This window comes from Castor canadensis, chromosome 8 (assembly GCF_047511655.1).
Source record: "Castor canadensis chromosome 8, mCasCan1.hap1v2, whole genome shotgun sequence".
In the NCBI taxonomy this organism is placed as follows: Eukaryota; Metazoa; Chordata; class Mammalia; order Rodentia; family Castoridae; genus Castor; species Castor canadensis.
In genome coordinates this window covers 29425378-29438467 of record NC_133393.1, presented here as the reverse complement: position 1 = coordinate 29438467, position 13090 = coordinate 29425378, and the positions used below count along the sequence as shown (strand labels likewise).

Here is a 13090-nt window from a genome sequence, read left to right as displayed (position 1 = left end):
CATATATAGCTTTATAATGTTGAGGTACTTTCCTCTACTCTAGTTTTCTTAGAGCTTTTATCATGAAATGGTGTTGGATCTTATCAAAGGCTTTTTCTGCATCTATTGAGATGATCAAGTGGTTTTTGTCTTTGCTTTTGTTAATGTGGTTTATTATGTTTATTGATTTTCATATGTTGAACCACCCCTGCATCCCTGGGATGAAGGCTACTTGGTCGTGGTGAATAATCTTTTTGATGTGTTGTTGAATACAGTTTGCCATTACTTTGTTGAGGATTTTTGCATCAATGTTCATTAAGGAGATTGGCCTATAGTTCTTCTTTTTGGAGGTGTCTTTGCCTGGTTTTGGGATAAGTGTAATACTGGCTTCATAAAAGGTGTTTGGCAGTTTTCCTTCCCTTTCTATTTCGTGGAACAGTTTAAGGAGGGTTGGTATCAGTTCTTCTTTAAAGGTCTGATAGAATTCAGCAGAGAATCCATCAGGTCCTGGACTTTTCTTTTTGGGGAGACTCTTGATTGCTGCTTCAATTTCATTTTGTGTTATAGATGTATTCAGGTGATTAATTTCCTCTTGGTTCAGTTTTGGATGATCATATGTATCTAGAAATTTGTCCATTTCGTTAAGATTTTCAAAGTTTTTTGAATATGGGTTCTCGAAGTAGTCTCTGATGATTTCCTGGACTTCCATGGTCTTTGTTGATATCTCCCCTTTTGCATTCCTGAATCTATTAATTTGGGTTTTTTCTCTCCTCATTTTAGTCAGGTTTGCCACGGGTCTATCGATCTTGTTTATTTTTTCAAAGAACCAACTTTTTGTTTCATTAATTCTTTGTATGTTTTTTTTTGTTTTTATTTCATTGATTTCAGCTCTTATTTTTATTATTTCTCTCCTTCTATTTGTTTTGGGATTTGCTTGTTCTTGGTTTTCTAGGAGTTTGAGATGTATCATTAGGTCATTGATTTGGGATCGTTTAGTCTTTTTAATATATGCACTCATGGCTATAAAATTTTCTCTCAGGACTGCCTTAGCTGTGTCCCATAGGTTCTGGTAGGTTTTCATTTTCATTGACTTTCAGGAACTTTTTAATTTCCTCTTTTATTTCATCGATGATCCATTGTTCATTAAGTAATGAGTTATTTAGTTTCCAGCTGTTTGCATGGTTTTTGTCTTTACTTTTGTTGTTGAGTTCTACTTTTACTGCATTGTGATCAGATAGTATGCACGGTATAATTTCTATTTTCTTATATTTGATGAGACTTGTTTTGTGCACTAGGATATGATCTATTTTGGAGAAGGTTCCATGGGCTGCTGAGAAGAATGTATATTGTGTAGAAGTTGGATGAAATGTTTTGTAGACTTCAACTAGGTCCATTTGATCTATTGTATATTTTAGATCTAGGATTTCTTTATTGATTTTTTGTTTGGATGACCTATTGATGATATGGGGTGTTAAAGTCTCCCACAACCACCATGTTGGCATTAATATATGCTTTTAGGTCTTTCAGGGTATGTTTGATGAAATTGGGTGCGTTGACATTGGGTGCATAAAGGTTGATGATTATTATTTCCTTTTGGTCTATTTCCCCTTTTATTAGTATGGAATGTACTTCTTTATCTCATTTGATCAATGTAAGTTTGAAGTCTACTTTGTCAGAGATAAGTATTGCTACTCCTGCCTGTTTTCGGGGGCCATTGGCTTGGTAAATCTTCCAGCCTTTCATCCTAAGCCTATGCTTATTTCTGCTGGTGAGATGGGTCTCCTGTAAGCAACAAATTGTTGGATCTTCCCTTTTAATCCATTTTGCCAAGTGGTGCCTTTTGATGGGTGAATTAAGTCTGTTAACATTAAGTGTTAGTAAAATTAGAGATAAGGGCAAAATAGTTTATGCTGGGTATTGAGGGGGTGGGGGGGAGAGGGAGGGGTCAGAGTGGGTGGTAAGGGAGGGGGCGGGGGCAGGGGGGAGAAATGACCCAAGCCTTGTATGCACATATGAATAATAAAACAATAAAAAAAAATCCAAAAAAAAAAAAAACATTAAGTGTTAGTACTGATAGGTATGTGGTGATTCCTGTCATTTAGTTGTCTTAGTTGAAGGTTTGATTGTGTGTACCTAAGTTGAGGTTGTTCTCTACTGTCTGGCTTTTTCTTTTCCTGTGTTTGGTGCTGCCTGTGTTTTCATGGTTAAGTTGGGTTTCACATTCTGTGTGCAGAATCCCTTGAAGAATATTTTGTAGTGGTGGCTTTGTGGTCACATATTGTTTTAGTTTCTGCTTATCATGGAAGACTTTTTTTGCTCCATCTATTTTGAATGATAGTTTTGCTGGGTAGAGTATCCTGTGGTTGAAGTTATTTTCATTCAGTGCCTGGAAAATCTCACCCCACGTTCTTCTTGCTTTTAATGTTTCTGTTGAGAAGTCTGCTGTGATTTTGATGGGTTTACCTTCATATGTTTTTTCTCTCTTACAGCCTTCAATATTCTTTCCCTAGTTTTTGAAGTTGTTGTTTTAATGATGATTCATGGGGTAGTTCTATTTTGACCTGGTCTGTTTGGTGTCCTGGAGGCCTCTTGTATCTGTATGGGAATATCTTTCTCTAGATTTGGGAAATTTTCCATTATTATTTTGTTGAATAGATTATGCATTCCCTTAGCTTGTACCTCTTCTCCTTCCTCGATGCCCATTATTCTCAAGTTTGGTCTTTTGATGGAGTCAGTGAGTTCTTGCATTTTCTTTTCACAGGTCTTGAGTTGTTTAATTAGTAGTTCTTTGGTTTTTCCTTTAATTACCATTTCATCTTCAAGTTCTGAGATTCTGTCTTCTGTTTGTTCTATTCTGCTGGATTGGCCTTCCACTTTGTTTTGCAGTTCTGTTTCATTCTTTTTTCTGAGGTTTTCCATATCCTGGGTGGTTTCATCTTTCATGATGTCTATTTTTGTCCTGAGTTCATTTATCTGTTTATTCATGTGTTCTCTGTTTCACTTTGATGTTTATACAGTGCTTCTATGGTTTCCTTTATTTCTTCTTTTGCTTTTTCAAATTCTCTATTTTTGTTGTTTTGGAATTTCTTGAGTTTCTCCTGTACATTTTGGTTGATCCTATCCAATATCATCTCTTTAAAATTCTCATTGAGTACCTGTAGTATGTCTTCTTTTACATTATTCTTGTGGGCTTCATTGGTTCCTTTGGCATAGTTTATCTTCATTTTTTTGGAGTCTTGATCTGAGTATGTGTTTTCTTCATTCCCCTCTGGTTCCTGTACTAATTTTTTGCTGTGGGGAAACTGGTTTCCTCACACTGTACACTGTATACACGTAATTGCACCCTGTACTGTGTGCAATTAAGTATTTTCTAGCTTGTAATAATACCAATGGTGATATTTAGAATGGAAGGGTGAGCAGAGATGGAAAGCAAGAAGCTAAAGAAAAGGGAAAAACAAATAAACAGACAAGAAGGAGAAAACAGAACAAGGAATCAGACAAGAACGTTTCAAAGGTATAAACTGGGAGTGTTAGTGGACTAATCGACAGTAAGCTGAACAGGCATTAGAGAGACAGAGAGAGGATTGAAAATAAAAAATAAAAAAACCCATAAGAATAAAAATAAAAAATAAGTAAATGAAAGAAATATATATATAAATAAAATAAAATAAAATGAAAAATAGAAAATTTAAAAAACCCCAAAAAACCAAAAAACCTCCAAGTTCAAATGCAATGAATTTTCAGTCTTAACAATTTGGGTGTCTGTCTCAGTCTCCAATCCTGGAGATGGTGCCTCAGATGTTGTTCTGTAGTTGTCTCATCAAAGGGGACACATAAAGTAGAACAAAACTACACACACACCCACAAGAAAACCCCACCAAGTGCCTCAAGTTCAAATGCAATACAGTTTCAGTAAGTTTTTCAGCATGCAGGTGTAATTCGGTTGTTCTCTCATCAAAGGTAGGGAGAAAAAGAGAAAAAAAAAAAGGAGTCTGGAGACAGTTCTGAGAATGGTATCTGCGGCTGTGGCTTGCCTGCCCGTTGCTGTCAGCCTGCTGTTGCTGGAGGCATTGTTTATGCAGATCTCTGGGGTGAGCTTAGCACTCACCTGATCCTGCAGGCTTTATTTACTCAGAGTTCTCCTGTGCGTGAGCCTCTGCTACAAGCTTTCCCCTTTCCAAGCACACTGGGAAAGGTGACACTGTACTGGCTTTCTCAGGCCTGCGTGTTTATTTACAGTTCATGTGGGAGGTGGGTCTTCCCCCCTCTCCTGTGCAGTTCTCCTCCCACCTCCGCTTTCACAAGCTTTCCTGCTCCTGATTACTGGGCGGTGCTGCTGCTCCTGCCAGCCGCCATGTTTGTTTACAGCTCACGTGGGAAGTGGGTCTTCCCTTCTCTCCTGTGGAGTTTTCCTCCCTCAGCCACTCTCACAAGTTTTCCCACTCCTGGTTGCTGGGCGTGCGCCCGCTCCCGCCAGAGCCTCTCCAGCCCGCCTGGCTTGTTTATTTACAGTCCCGGGAAGGAGTCCCTTCCCCCAATCTTTGGCACTCAATGCACCCCACCCTCTTTCCCGTGTGTCTTTATTTTTCTTATTGTTTATTAGTCAGTTTCTCTTTTTTTCCCCCAGGTGGAGGTTGGTCTGTCCAGGGGGCTATGCTGCTCTGGCCCAGGCTTGTCTGTGGGAGTACCATGGTACGCGAAACTCACCTTGTCTGTGTCTTCCTAAACCGTCTGGGCATGGGCGACTGGCGGCCCAGGACCCCTCCTTGTTTCTCCGTTTAACGTGAAGTGGAGATTCTCTGCACCAGCTGGAGGTGTGGAGGGGTCAAAGTTATGCTTCTTCTCAGTGATTTTGCCTGCAAAGTGTGTCTCCATGGTCTCTCCAAGATTTCACTAAAGGAGGCTCGCTTTCTGCTTCCTCCCTCTAGCCGCCATCTTCGAGATTCGATTTTTTTCTTTAAGTTTTAGAAATGTGTTTATGATTGATTTGGATATGAGCTTTGTTGAGTTGATTCCTTGTAGAGTCTTCTGGGTTTTTAATTTAGAGGTTTACCTCTTTTACCAAATTTGGGAAGTATTAAGACATCTTCATTTTAAGAGTTCTGTAAGTTTTCAAGGGAAAACTGATATAAAGTTCACCTTATTTCTTTTGCTTTACTGGTACAAAAAACTATATATGAGAGATCAAAACTATTTGAAGACTTATCAGCCATAATATTATTTTCTAATAGTGTTTCCAGTTTCTGTATCCTATTTTCCTGTTAGATTTGTAACAATCTTAGTCATATGTTTCTTTTTATTATTTTCTGCATGTGATTCTATATATAATATCTGTTTTCTTAACTCAATTTCAACTTTATGAAAAGATATACAATAGCACTTATTTAGAGATGCCAAACTCTGGGCAATCTATCTTTGCTAGCAGTCACAAAAACACATATTCATCTAGATACTTTATATTTTTAAATCTCGATCATCTGATCTTCATGATTCATTTTTTATGGCATTCTTAATTCTATTTCTAGGATTTTCATTAATTCCTTTTAAGTGATTACCAGACTTATTTAAGGACATTTTTGTTTGTTATTGCCTATGCTAAATATGAGGAAAAGTCTGTCACAGGAAAACTGCAGAAATAAGATAAACAGCATACTCAGTAACTTCAAGCAAGCCACAGTTATCCTAACCATACTATAGTATGACATAATAACATTAATAATTTCAAATTTGTGTAGGCATGTTACAACCAAACAGAAATAATAGGCATTCACTACTGCTAGTAGAAAAGTAAAGTACACAAATATATTCAGAGCCATGAGAGAGATACAGATGAGGAAGATGAGGAATGGAGGGTTCTTTCTATACTGTAGCTGAGTGATAGAGTGTGTCATTAGTATGCATGAAGCCCTGGATTTAATCCCCAGCACCCTCCCCCTTGAAAAGATTTCAAGCATAAAAAGGGGAAAAGAAGAAAAATACTTTTGTTATTTAATAGTGGGGTGGAAGCTTCCATAAATTCTAATATTTTGTACTACAAATATGTGAAATAAAGCAGTCTCATAAATTGATCACATACCTCATTATCCAAACTATGCATTCTACCCAAATAGCTATTTTGGTTCCAAGGTATGAAAAATAAGAAAATACTTCACTTAATCAGGAACACAAATATTTTATGGCTGTCTAAAAGCAGAGACTCAAAGTGTTGGATGTGTAAAAGAACTAAAAATGATGTTAGCAACAAATAATATTGAATGTTAATTTTTCATTTACTTGTATATAAAAATTTAAATACAAAAACAAATCAGAAATACACAACAAAAAATTAAATCCTCCCTTCTATGACTCAATTAATCTCATTTCTCTTAAGAGATAATTCCTATTTTGCTTTCTTATATATTCTTACAGAGTTTTATAATGTAGCAAGCAGAAAATTAAATATATTATTATATTTGATTTATAAATGCTGTTATTCTGACATACTGATTAAATTAATTGTAAATAGACTTTAGCTACAGTACATATCAATAGTTTTAATTTTCCTATTCTTTTTTAAGATTTTTATTATCATATTATTGTTGTACTGGGTGTACATGTGCTTTTTACAAAAGTGCTTACAATATATCTTAAATTCACTCCATCATTCTCCTTTATCCTTCCCTTCCCCCATTCTTAGAATGGTTTTAACAGGTCTCATTTTTCCATGTTCATACACAAGTACCCATTCTTTCACAAGATCAAGAAAATCCCTTGGGTGGGTTGATATTTTTTAATGTCAAAAAATATTAAAATGACCCTTTTGTAGAATATTTATGCTTTAAATATCTGGTTTTTAAAAAAAACAATACTGGATCTGTGCATGGTGGTGTATGCCTCTAAGTCCAAACTTCTTGGAAGGCTGAGCCAGGAAGCTTGCCAGTCCAAGGCCAGGCTGGGCAAAAATAGTGACAATACCCTATTTTAAAAATAAAAGAAAAACTAAAGGGCTGAGGACATAGTTCAAGTGGTAAGCTCACTTAACTAGCAATAGGCTAGGCCCTGGGTTCAATTTGTAATAGCAGGGGAAAAAAACCAAAAATGAAAAATGCTGAAAATTATACAATCAGTGAAATACATAGAACAGAACTTTTCTCATGTCTTGCTGTTCCAATGAAGATAACAACATTCAGTCAGAGGTCCATTTCTGTGAATCAGCAAAAATGAACTGAGAACTGTATAACCAAGGGTTAGAAATTCTGGAACATTAGTATTATGGAATCATCATCTAAGGATAAAGTTAAATTAAAGAAATTAAATTATCTGTCCAGTAAAAGAAAAGAAAGCAAAGCATTAAAAGGAGGACACTTTTAGCCCAGGAGGGAGTACTGTAGAGAAACTTGGAGTTCTGAAGGTAGAAGACATGCTGGAGGTGTTTGTGGAGAATAAATACAATGTAGCTACTGGCTGTATACATGACACCCTGAAAAACAGTATCTCTTAGACCAGGAAAGTGAGAAAAATCCATCTTATGATTCAGTTTTCTAGTAGAAAGTAACGATATTTGTCACTTTTACTAATTTGTGATATGTTCATGTTCCTGGTAGTTTTAATGTAATACAATAAATTCATGATGATCAAGGAATAGAGTATCCAAAAGAATAGCAACAAAGGAAGGACATGCCATGATGACCTCAGCTTGAGTCTCCTCCACATGGAGTCTCTGGGACTGTGGTGATGGCATGGACCACTGAGAGGAGACTGTTGGTACAGATTGAAAGGCCTTGGGCCACTCCAGGCAAATAAACAATTTTATAGTCTATATCATCCAGAAAGTTCACCAGCCCCAAAGCTGCTATCGTATTTGGCATTCCTTTGGAAACAAGCATTATAATATATTTAATGGGCTGTGTTGGAATGAAGAGGGGTTTTTGAGGGGACCAGACTCACAGTGGACCAGAAGACCCCATGGGAACATCAGTCAGTCCTGGACAGGAATTAGTAGAGGAAAGTGAACTGGGCTGAGAGCAGGGGAATGGGTAAGATGGGGTGCTGAACAAGTAGCAGCTGGGAAGTAGGAGACTTGAACTGGATCCAGCTGGGAGGGGGTCAGATACACTACCGGGATCAGGGAAGCATGAGGAGTGGGTATTTTGCAATGGGTTGTGCTGAAACAGTTACAGGTGGAGAGAGAGCAGACTCTGAGAGTCTGAAAGGAGACAGGGCAGTGTGGGAGCAGAAGATGCAGCAAGTTTTGGAGCAGATGTGCACCTTGAGGGCCAAGAAGGAGCACAGCAAAAAAAAAGAAAAAATATATATGTACACACACACACACACACACACACAAAAACACTTGAAAAATAGTAGACACTCAATGTCTTTTCTTAGTAAATATTTCCAGGATAATTGGTTGATTTAGGACACTGACTTACAAGGATACCAGGTATATCCTAGGTATAATGATACATAATCACTCATTTTTTTTTGTTTAGTCCTTATAATAAATGATCATCCAAAGAATTCCCTGAATCAAGGATATGGGATATTCCACAGGTGAGGTTTCACTGCCCTGGAACACCAGGAAGGTGAAGTCCAGTCAGGGTAGCTACTAAGCTGTAATTCAGACAGGAGAGTGAGAAAAAAAAAAAAAAAGAATCGAGTGGATGAAGATAAGGTGTATAGATTTCTTCTCAATGCCTTCAAACTTGCACATGTAATTCATAAAAACGAAGATGTTCCCCATAATGCTAACTCTAGTTGCAAAGATAAAGAATGTACCTTTGAAAACACTCAAAAACATTTCTCCATAGGCAGAAAAATGAATCCAGCAATCACTTTTTTGATGAAAACTATTAGTAATGTTTTTATGCATGTGTAAAAAAAATTTCACATTATAGCACTTTTCTGGGATATAAGAGACAATCATATAATGGGACAGCTTTGATCCAAAGGATTCTTTTACTCTTTCTGTGGCACTCTTTGTGGTCCTTCTAGCTAGCCTAAAATGCCTTGTGAACAATTTAATTCAAAGTCTACATGTTCTATTTTGATATTTTTGAGTTCATAATAGTATAACCTTCCTACTTTCCTAAATCCTTATACATTTAATGTAATTACATCCCAGCAAGTTTAAATTGAACCCTAAATTTCTCCAACCAGAATCTCTCCCTGTGCTTTTTATTTCATTCTATTGTATTCTCATCATCCAATTTCAAGTTATGGTTAACCTGTCTGCATTACCCTACCCCACAAACAGACATTTGTGAATTCCTATTGCTTCATCATCTTTAACATCTCTCAAATATACCCATATTTCGACTTACACAGTGTATCTTATTTTCTTCAGTATTTGTTTCTTAACATCTTGATAAGTATAACAATTTCATAGTCTTAATTTTGCTTCAAGGCTTTATATCTTTGCTGTCTCTGTATTATTATTTCTATATTTCTAAACCCTCAGCTGATCCTGTGATTTCACTACTCACAAATACCTCAGTTAATTTTTCTTAGTCCTCAATATTAAGTCAAATTGCAAAATGTTTGCAGATATGATCCAGCACTTAAAGGTGAGTCAGTCTAAGACATTCAAGAAGAAGTACCTCACTTGAAAAAAATCAGATAACTCACAGGCTGAAGCCCTGAGAATGTCCTAGAGGAATCAGAGAATGTTAACCAGGAGGAGAAGTCTGAGTTCCAAGAATGACCTCAAGAGCCTCTAAGGGAGGTCTAGATCAGTTCTTGATGTGTTGATGTTTATCAAAGTGGATCGGGAGAAGGGTATTAAGCCTGTGTTATGTGCTCTCATGTGATAAGTGCAGTTCATAATTTATTGCACTATTGGCTATGTGCAACAACATAAGGTGGGGCATCATTAATAAGAAAAGAGATCATTAAAATATGGGAGCATTTTACAGCTGTTGCATGACCTTGGAAGAAACAATGATTTCAGTTACCTTACAGCCTGCTGTATCTGTGTTCTTTTTCCAAACAGGCTGCATGGTGCTTATCAGTCCACACTCAGTTTTAGACTTCAGGCCTGGATAGACTATTATTCTTTTGCATGTAAGAGCTCCAATCTCATTTCTCACCTAAGAGTTTATATAAAATAATAAACCATTTCTACAGAATAAAATAAATTAGGATGTTTGAACCAATACATGCAAATGTTCTGTATACTTGGAATGCCTTTCTGTTAGCTGTCTCCTCCCCTCTCTCCTAAATATTACAGAATTGTTTTAGATTCTTTGTCTGACTTTTTCTCTGGGAACTTCAACTGTATAAACCTAGGCTTATTTCCATGTTTGATGCTAATAGCCTCATGACTCTAAAATATCAGTTATTGCCTTTCAAGCTCTCCCCTGAAGATTGGCACAATTATTGCCAGTACCAATGCTATAGAAAGTCAGACACCATTCTACATACCTCGCCCATAATGAAATATGCTACAAACCTTGAAGGCAAGTACAACAACTTTCACTAACAAATTTGGAAAAAAACATTAAGTGTTTAGTCAGAGACTGGAATCTGTTAAAATGACTGCAGTCAACTTATCAAATATCTTCTTGTTTGGTTTTTTAATGTGTTTGCTTACCTAGGACCTCCCATTTATTTCAGTCTTCTTTTTCTTTCTTCAAATTCCAAAGCTCTGAATCATTTTTGGAACCATCTTCTGAGTCAACTATTTAGAGACTTCTCTTTATTTCTGACTAACGAATGTCAGAAGAGAAAGCAGTGAATACTCTCCCGGATTGTTCTTAGAAATTCTATAGGAAATCAGTTTAAAAGGCAGGTTTTGCATTCAGATAGATGGATGATGCCCCATCTGCACCTAACACCCAACAGTTGAGGCAGGCAAGTGCACACACCTAGGTCCAGTTTTCTCTACTAAAAGTAAGATCATCACTCCTGGCTCTATACTAACAGGGTAAAATTAGAGTGAGTTACGTCAGGTTATAGTAACTTACAGCATCACAAACTCATACCAGGAATTCTCAAAAGATCCAATATAATTTTTAATCTTAATATTTGTTAATAGTTCTCACCATCAAATAGTCATAAAATAAATGTAGTGGATTAAAAATGTAGCATAATGTTAAATTATTAAGATAGGGAGATTTAGAGGGGAATTAGCAATGCAAGAGAAAAGGCAAAGTTGGCAAGTACAGAAATGCACCAAGATTCCAGTGCCGGTGGCTCACACCTATAATCCTAGCTATGTGGGAGGCTGAGATTGGGAGAGTTGCAGATTGAGGCCATCCTGGGCAGATAGTTCCCAAGATGCCCATCTCCAAAATAATCAGAGCAAAGTGGACTGGAAGTGTGAGTTCAAATCCCAGTCCCACCAAAAAAAAAATGTATAAATTTATTTAAGCTTACATAATTATACTGCAGGTAAAACTGGAGGCAGAAGGAAAAAATAATTTTTCATAGATTTTGAAAAGTTCCCATATCTTTTTGATTCTTTGAAGAAACCAGGGAGGCAACTTTATGCAAAGACCCATCCCAGAGCACTATCAGGTATTTGATCCAGGGACAGAAATACTAAGGATTTCTGAGGTCCTATCTTTAGGAAGTGGTCCCCTTCATCTTTCTGGCCCCATGGACTTGAACAGTGATGGTGCTAAGTTTCACAGACCCCCCTCCTCTACTCCCTGGTTTAATAAAAGTAAGAATAACATTTATGCTTCTGAGGGACATTTACACGGCACATATGAATAAATCAAAGAGTCAGATCTACTCACCTTTGTAGCTGTGATGCAGACAAGAACTAGGTTAGTCTTAGTACTTTGGAAGCGAGGTACAGCTTCCAAAGTCATAGTTGTACCTTTGGGATTTGTAGGGGTCTTGTCTACCATAACCTGCCACCGAGACTTCAGTTTTCACAGTCGTCTCCTGTCAGGGAGAAGCAAACCCTCAGCTGATTTCTGTCCCTAAAGGAAAACTTCCCCATCCCTTCCATAGCCTTTGATTGGCTCAGAAGCTGTATCAGGCTTAATTGGCATTTAATTATCTTAATAGAAGGTAGTGGAGAAGAAAGTGAACAACAAAACAAGTTTCTGTATGTAGAGCTTCTATTTCTCTAGACTTAAAGTCCCCAAAGTTCCAAGCTGTGATTCAGCATGGGTACCAGCTGCTCAGAAAGAGAATAAGTCACTTGTAAGTCACTTCTCAAGTCCTTCTTTAAATATGTGAATACAATAAATGATGTTCAGTACTGGGAACTCTACTCTCAGAACAAGTCTCAGTCTAAGATTTGCACAGGATAAGTTTCATCTGGCTCTACCTATTCATATTGTCAGTTTGGGGTCTTTGACATATTTTTTATTCTTTATTAAATAACAAAAGGGACCTAAAGACTAGATGGGCTCATTAATGGCCCCTTTCACAAAAGCAATGCTATAATATAATACTTAAAGAATACCTCTAATTCATTATACTGAAGAATGATCTTTCTGTCTAGTATTCATTCTACTGCCAACAAGGAACTTGATGCAAAAGATTGTAAGCAGATGTGAGCACAATGCTGAGATTCAGGATGAGAATAATGTCCTTTTTCCAGAAGTGACAGCCACATTATGCTGACCTGGGAGATAAACTGGTCAGCGACCTCATTACCTGAAGGTACACCTGAGATAATAGGTCATCTCCATTGTCTTAACACTTATAATACTAATAATAGCTTAACTTATATAATGCTTAGTATATGTCAGGTAAAGTTCCACACAATGGCACATAGAGTGAACCACTTGAATCTTTTCAACATCCTGAAAGAAAAAGTTCAGTATTTGTAAATGCCACAATGTACCCCCACCCAGCACAACAATAAAAAAATCAATTAAAAAAGAAAAAGTTCAAAACTATAATGTTATTTGTCAAAAGTCAAACACTAATGGATCATATACTAAATTTGAAGCTTAATTTTCCATCCACTTAATAAAATTAAAATTTTCATATTATTTTATTGATAAGTCATCTTAATTGCATATATTAGGTATTTAGCAGGCACATTCATTTATAAGTACTGTTTATCTCTCTATTTCTGCATGTATTTTCACTTTTTTGGAAAATAATTATAGGATTATATACATAAAAGTGTTATTACTGATGAATACTAGCAGATATGGAATGAAAAATT

At 36.7% G+C, this 13090-nt stretch overlaps 1 pseudogene; it reads right to left on the bottom strand.

Moving 5' to 3' along the window:
* Positions 1 to 7255: 7255 nt before the first annotated feature.
* LOC141425896 (vomeronasal type-1 receptor 43-like) lies at positions 7256 to 11771 on the bottom strand (annotated as a pseudogene).
* Between the last annotated feature and the right edge of the window lie 1319 nt (positions 11772 to 13090).